The sequence below is a fragment of the Anolis sagrei genome, chromosome 3 (genome assembly GCF_037176765.1).
Source record: "Anolis sagrei isolate rAnoSag1 chromosome 3, rAnoSag1.mat, whole genome shotgun sequence".
Lineage (NCBI taxonomy): Eukaryota > Metazoa > Chordata > Lepidosauria > Squamata > Dactyloidae > Anolis > Anolis sagrei.
This window is the reverse complement of record NC_090023.1, coordinates 258,000,214-258,007,801: the sequence shown is the minus strand read 5'-3', so window position 1 is coordinate 258,007,801 and position 7,588 is coordinate 258,000,214.

Genomic DNA, 7,588 nt, shown 5'->3' with positions numbered 1-7,588 from the left:
GTGAGAGCCGTTCAGCAGTGGAACTCTCTGCCCCGGAGTGTGGTGGAGGCTCCTTCTTTGGAAGCTTTTAAGCAGAGGCTGGATGGCCATTTGTCAGGGGTGGTTTGAATACAATATTCCTGCTTCTTGGCAGGGGGTTGGACTGGATGGCCCATGAGGTCTCTTCCAACTCTTTGATTCTATGATTCTATGATTCTAAGATTAAATAGAGTTCCTTGTCAGTAAGGAAGTGTAAAGTCATCAAAGCTAAGGTGTATCTGCACTAGGTGAGGACATCAGTTTCATACCTCTTTGTCATGATTCTATGAAGAATTCTGAGATCTGTGAAAATATTCAGGCACTCTGATAAGAGAGAGGTTGAGGATTAGATATGTTTAACTGTGTAGTGGAGGGTACCTCAAATACTGAATTTCAAAGAAGACATAATCTTCAGACTTTGGACATTCAGGTAATTTAAACTTCAGCACTGAATATCTCTGACCATTGGGGAAGCTTAAGATAGTCTCGGGAGGCCCTGCTCTCAATCCTGTCTTCTTCGCAGGCGCATTTGGCGGGGACGAGAGACAGGGTCTACTCAGTACTGGTCCCTTGGCTGTGGAACTTCCTAGGGATATTGGATCGCCCTCTCCCTCCTGACTTTCTGGAAAAAAGTAAAAACCTGGCTCTTAGAACAAGCTTTTGGAAGTGCAGCATAATAGATAAACATGGTACTATGAAAGAGTGAACATGGAACGGCTTAGACGATGATACTGGAAAATGAGTTTAGCAGGAACACATGATGGCAATTATATGTTTTAATGGTTTTTATATGGATTTTATTATGATATGCTAAATTTTCTAATGGTATTTACGACTGCTGTGGCATCAAATTGCTGCCAATTTGTAAGCAGCCTTGAGTCGCCTTCAGGCTGAGAAAGGCAAGATAGAAAGACTGCAAATAAATAAATAAATAAATAAATAAATAAATAAATAAATAAATAAACTTACTTTGGCTTTGAGGAAATAAAATCCAAAACATCTGGAGTATCAGAAGTTGTTGCTGTATGAAGTTGGATACTGATAGGTCTATGGACCATAATAAATGTTGAAATCTACAAGCATGTGGACAATTTCAACAGAAAGGAGGAAACCATGAAAATGAACAAAATCTGGCTATCAGTATTAAAAAACTCTAAAACTGAAACAGCAAAACAGCAGAGGGAAAACAATCAGGGACATCTAATCACCTCTCAACAAAAGATTGCTCCAGGCAATACTAATCAAGGTGGTCAGTTGAAACAGTCACACCTAGCTCCAGCAGACAAGAGTCCTTTGTCCCACCCTGGTCTTTCCACAGATATATAAACCCATTTTCCTAGTTCCAACAGACCTCTCTACCTCTGAGGATGCTTGCCACAGATGCAGGCGAAACATCAGGAGAGAATGCCTCTAGAACATGGCCATATAGCCCGAAAAAACTTACAACAACCCAGTGATTCCGGCCATGAAAGCCTTCGACAAAACATAAATGATGTTGTTGTTGTTATATGAAGTTGGACGAACACTTTCTAGCAGAAACTTCTACACACCTCATCAAACAGTATTCCCTAGAATGATGTCATGACATTGAAAGTAGCATGAAACTGATATAGTTCAAGGACACGTGTAGTGGATACCACCTCATGGCAGGAAATTCCACAAATAAATGATGTGTCAACAGTTGACATGTAATTCAGCCAAGTTTCTGCATGGAATATGTAACTACAATGCCACAGCTATGCTCAGTTCCCCTGTGTCATTCCCTAAAATACACCAGAAAACAACAAAACAAAACCAGGCAGTCATACTTCACATATGAGTTCTGTAGCACTGGCAAATGGGGCATCAAAGGATGAGGCACCCAGTTCCCTCCTGCCTGTGGATCACAGTAAGACAAGGTGTTTAAACAGAACCTTGCAATGATCCCCGCTTAGTAGGAAAGGGCTGAATGTACCATCTTTCATTGCCCGGCAGTTACGAGGCCATGAATTTAGCTTACAACACTATAACGACTTAATAGGATGTCAGCCCTCCTTTTTATCTTATGTGAATTGACTGCCAAACAGTTCGACGGGATGGTAAACATTACTTTTTCCAACACTGTATAGACTAGAGTGATGCAATATATAAGTTTTGAGCTGTGTTAAAATCTCAACTCATTCTTTAAAGATAAAATACAGTCTCAGCCTCAGTCCCTTATTTACAAAAAATGAGAACAGCCCACACTAACACTATGAGTAAGGGAATGTTGTCACTTTAAGACTGTTGAGGGACAGGGCAGGCCATAAATCTCAAACTAAAAATACCATAAAGTTAATTAAAGGTTAGATTTAGAAAAGCGTTACTGTCCAGAGAAGGCATTTACTGAATCCCTTTAATTTTATAAGCGTACGGATAATCATTCTTAACGAATGCAGCAGTCTGTTCCTGAATAGGGGTCCAAAGGCTGCATCTTCATTATATCTGTGCCTCTTCCAACAAAACGAATGGTTGCTATTGGCTGGAACGTTTGTTCATTTAAAAAGCACACTCAGCCATTGCCAAGCACTGGGTATCAATGCTGGGTATCTCTTTCTTTCTTTAGTTCTGAAGATGATTTCATGAACTTTTAGCATTCTTGCCTTGGTGTGCATTTTACGTCATTTTTGAGGGATTCTGGAAAAGTTGGGATAGGCTTGGCAGGGCTGGGATAATGAGATTAAAGTTATAAGGCAGCCTCGCCATGTCCCACCAGAGGAGACAGTACACAGGAGAAGAGAGGGGCCTTTCAGGTTTGGCATCCCATTTGTGGAATGACCTCCCCTTGAAGGCTCCACTGCCACCAGCATTGGTTTCTTTTCAGAACTAGGTCATTAAAATAGATAAACGTTTCTCCTTGACATTAAGTCTAGTCAAGTCCGACTGCGGGGTGGTGCTCATATCCATTTCTGAGTTGAAGAGCCAGTGTTGTCCGTAGATGCCTCCAAGATCATGTGGCTGACATGATTGCATGGAGTGCTGTTACCTTTATTTTATTTATTTATTTACATCACTTATATCCCGCCCATATCAGCCCACAGGTGACTCAGGGCGGTCTACATATCGGCACAATTCGATGCCATCAATACAATACAAAAGTAAAAACAATTAAGTACATTTCGACAAAAAAGACAGTACAATAACAATTTAAAAAGAGCTATATCCTCTCATTCCAATCCTCATCCATTTCATCGTCTTGGCCGTTCCTGGGTCATTCTCCATCTCAAGCTTGACTATTCCGGGGTTCCGAATGCCTGCTCGAAGAGCCAGGTTTTCACTCTCTTACGAAAGGTCAGGAGGGAGGGGGCTGATCTAATATCCCTAGGCAGGGAGTTCCACAGCCGAGGGGCCACCATAGAGAAGGCCCTGTCTCTTGTCCCCGCCAAGCGTGCTTGCGAAGCAGACGAGATCGAGAGCAGGGCCTCCTCAGATGATCTTAACTTCCTGGAGGGTTCGTAGGAAGAGATGCATTTGGATAGGTAGGCTGGGCCAGAACCGTTTAGGGCTTTATAGGCTAAAGCCAACACTTTGAATTGGGCCTGGAGTGGTACCTATTGATCTACTCGTATTTGCATGTTTTTGAACTGCTAGTTTGGCAGAAGCTTGGGCTAATAGCAGGAGCTCACTCCACTCCCTGTATTTGAACCACCGACCTTTCAGCCAGCAAATTCAGCAGTTCAGTGGTTTAACCCACTGTGCCACAAAGGAACCCACAGGTCATTAATTGGCTTTAAAAAAATATATCTCCTGGGGTCTGATTTGCTTTTTAACATGTGCAATTGACCCTCCACATTTGCAGGTTTACCTCTTCCTGATTTGATTACTCACAGATTTTATTAAGATGTTCTTTTTAAGAATCTTTTGATTCTCCAGGCAACTCTATGTTCAACTAGATTTCTAAAAAGGTGTTGTTCCTGTCCCACAGAGTGCCTTACTGTTACACATCAGGATAGTTGGGTGTGGCATCATACCTTGTCCCCATCCCTATCTAACTCTAGTTCCCTACCTCCATCTCTAAACCCAGGGATTATGAGTTGGAATCCCATAGAATCATAGAATCAAAGAGTTGGAAGAGACCTCATGGGCTATCCAGTCCAACCCCCTGCCAAGAAGCAGGAATATTGCATTCAATACCCTTCCAAGACCCTACACTTGGAAGGCAATGGCCCTGACAGATGGCCATCCAGCCTCTGTTTAAAAGCTTCCAAAGAAGGAGCCTCCACCACACTCCAGGGCAGAGAGTTCCACTGCTGAACGGCTCTCACAGTCAGGAAGTTCTTCCTCATGTTCAGATGGAATCTCCTCTCTTGTAGTTTGAAGCCATTGTTCCGCATCCTAGTCTCCAAGGAAGCAGAAAACAAGCTTGCTCCCTCCTCCCTGTGGCTTCCTCTCACATATTTATACATGGCTATCATATCTCCTCTCAGCCTTCTCTTCTTCAGGCTAAACATGCCCAGCTCCTTAAGCCGCTCCTCATAGGGCTTGTTCTCCAGACCCTTGATCATTTTAGTCGCCCTCCTCTGGACACCTTCCAGCTTGTCAATATCTCTCTTGAATTGTGGTGCCCAGAATTGGACACAATATTCCAGGTGTGGTCTAACCAGAGCGGAATAGAGGGGTAGCATTACTTCCCTAGATCTAGGAGTGGAGTGCCATCTGGAATGCCAACTGAAACAGGCATGGTTTCCAACCCGTATATCTTAACACTGAAGGATTGGAGGTCCTTTGCCACTTGTCAGCGAATCTGGATTCTGTCTGGGGTCCATGTATCCTCTTCTGGCTATCTAGGAGTCAAACCTGTGATGGTGGTAAAAGCAAGAAAGGCACAGTTAACATCAATACTCCACTAAAGAAGTCTTAAGTATTAGAAACTTGTGATATTTATATGAAATGATGATGATCTTATCAACTATTTATTATATGAAATAATAGATACATAATTTAAACATTCTCCTTAGGGAAAAACATAAACATTTTAAAGTCTGGGTTTTTTCCTTTCATCACATAACATTGGATTGCATGTAAGCTTGTTGTTTTACCTGTGAAACATGGACCATCTACAGATGTCACACTCAACTTCTGGAACATTTCCATCAGTGTTGTCTCTGAAAAATCTGCAAATCTCTTGGGAAGACAGGTGGACAAATGTCAGCATTCTGGAAGAAGCAAAGACCACCAGAGCTGAAGGGATGATCCTCCACCAACTATTTTTCTGGACTGGCCACGTTGTCCGAATGCCTGATCACTGTCTCCTAAGCAGTTACTATACTCTCAACTCAAGAACAGAAAATGGAATGTTGATGGACAGCAAAAGAGATTTAAAGATGGAGTTAATGCTACCTTAAAAACTGTGGTATAGACACTGAGAATTGGAAAGCCCTGGCCCTTGAGTGCTCTAACTGGAGGTCAGCTGTTATGAACAGTGCTGTGGAAATCAAAGAGGCATGGATGGAGGGTGAAAGGGAGAAACGCATCAAGAGGAAGAAGGTGCGTCAAGCCAACCCTTTTCGGGACCACCTTCCATTTGGAAACTGATGTCCTCATTGTGAAAGAACACGTGGATCAAGAATACAGATCCAACGGCCAGACCCTACACTTGGAAGGCAATTATACTCGGCCATGAGTGATAGCCTATGATGATGATGCCTTATTGCATCCCATAAGCTAAATCTATGGGAATAACTGAATTTTTACTTTAAACTTGAGTAAATCCATTGAAATCAATGGAACATATATATTTGATGAATAGCAAGTCCTGTTCATTTCAATGTATCTAGATGCATTGACTGAGTGTCAGCTACATTAAGATCACTTCTGACCAAAAGGTCATGAGTTTGAAGCCAGCCCGTGTCGGAGTGAGCTTCTGACCAATTGTGTAGCTTTTGTTGACCTTTGCAATCCAAAAGACAGTTGCATCTGTCAAGCAGGAAAATTAAGTACCACCTATGTGTGGGGAGGCTAATTTAACTAATTTATGAGGCCATAAAAAGACTCCAGCAAAGCACTCCAGCAAAGCATGTGTGAATACGGAAGTACTTCATCAGTGTCACAGATGGACGATGAAAGCGACAGCTCCCCTGGTGGCCAGAAAAAGTTAAATAGCCGCTGACTATCTATATCTGTTGTGTGTCTTTGGCATTGAACGTTTGCCATATATGTGTACATTGTAATCTGCCCTGAGTCCCCTGTGGGGTGAGAAGGGCGGAATTTAAATACTGCAAATAAATAAATAAATAATGATCCTTTATGGCTCCATTACAATGTTTTCATATGAGCTTCAAGTTTTGAAGGGCTTATGATCATCTTCTTACCTTTCTCAAACATCCAATTATACAATAGTTCAACCTGTGGATTTAATTATGCTTGTAACCTATCTAAGGAAAGAAGGCTGGGTTATAGATGTGATGAAATATAAGGAAAATTAAATAAATCCATTGCCCTACAAATAGAAAGGTGAAAGGAAGTTTCTTTTCAGAACATCTAACCTTGCAACATCGGGAAATTTGAACTAACACCCAAGCTACACAAATCAAGTGCTTCTAGATTGGTATGATCCAGGCTCACTGGCAGCAGTTCTTCAGGATTACTTGTTAGTTACTTTCTCAGCCCTACCAGGAGATGCTGGGATTTTCTTCTGGAAAGCTTCTACCTCTCAGGTGTCTCCTTTCCTCAGATGTTGGTATTGTATCTAATAAGCATCAATTGGAGCCCCCGGTGGAACAGTGGGTTAAAGCACTGAGCTGATGAGCTTGTTGATCAAAAGGTCACAGGTTCGATTCCGGGGAGCGGCGTGAGCTTCTGCTGTCAGCCCTAGCTTCCGCCAACCTAGCAGTTCGAAAACATGCAAATGTGAGTAGATCAATAGGTACCGCTCCGGCGGGAAGGTAACGGCGCTCCATGCAGTCATGCCGGCCACATGACCTTGGAGGTGTCTATGGACAACGCTGGCTCTTCGGCTTAGAAATGGAGATGAGCACCACACCCCAGAGTCAGACATGACTGGACTTAATGTCAGGGGACTACCTTTACCTTTACCTTAAGCATCAATTAAATAGCAGTTTATGCAGTAGTTACAAATGTACTGATACACGGGACTTCATTTAGTATGAGGGGAGCCACCATGGTGCAATGGGTTAAACCCTTGTGCCAGCTGAACTGCTGACCTGAAGGTTGGTGGTTTGAATCTGCGAGACAGGGTGAGCTCCCTTCTGTTAGCTCCAGCTTCCCATGCGGGGACATGAGAGAAGCCTCCCACAGGATGGTAACACATCCGAGCGTCCCCTAGGCAATGTCTCTGCAGAGGCCAATTCTCTCACACCAGAAGTGACTAGCAGTTTCTCAAGTTGCTTCTGATATGATAAAAAAATAATAATAATATGGGGTGTCTATCCAGTGCCATCCCTGCTCGTACGTAGCAGTTCAGGTGAAATATCTACAGATTTGAAATGCAGTTGGAAAACAACAACAGCTAGGGGCTATTTAATTTCTACCGTATCCACTTCCCTTGGCCTGCACCGGATTAATTAAATATTTTGAAATGATGACCCAGTAT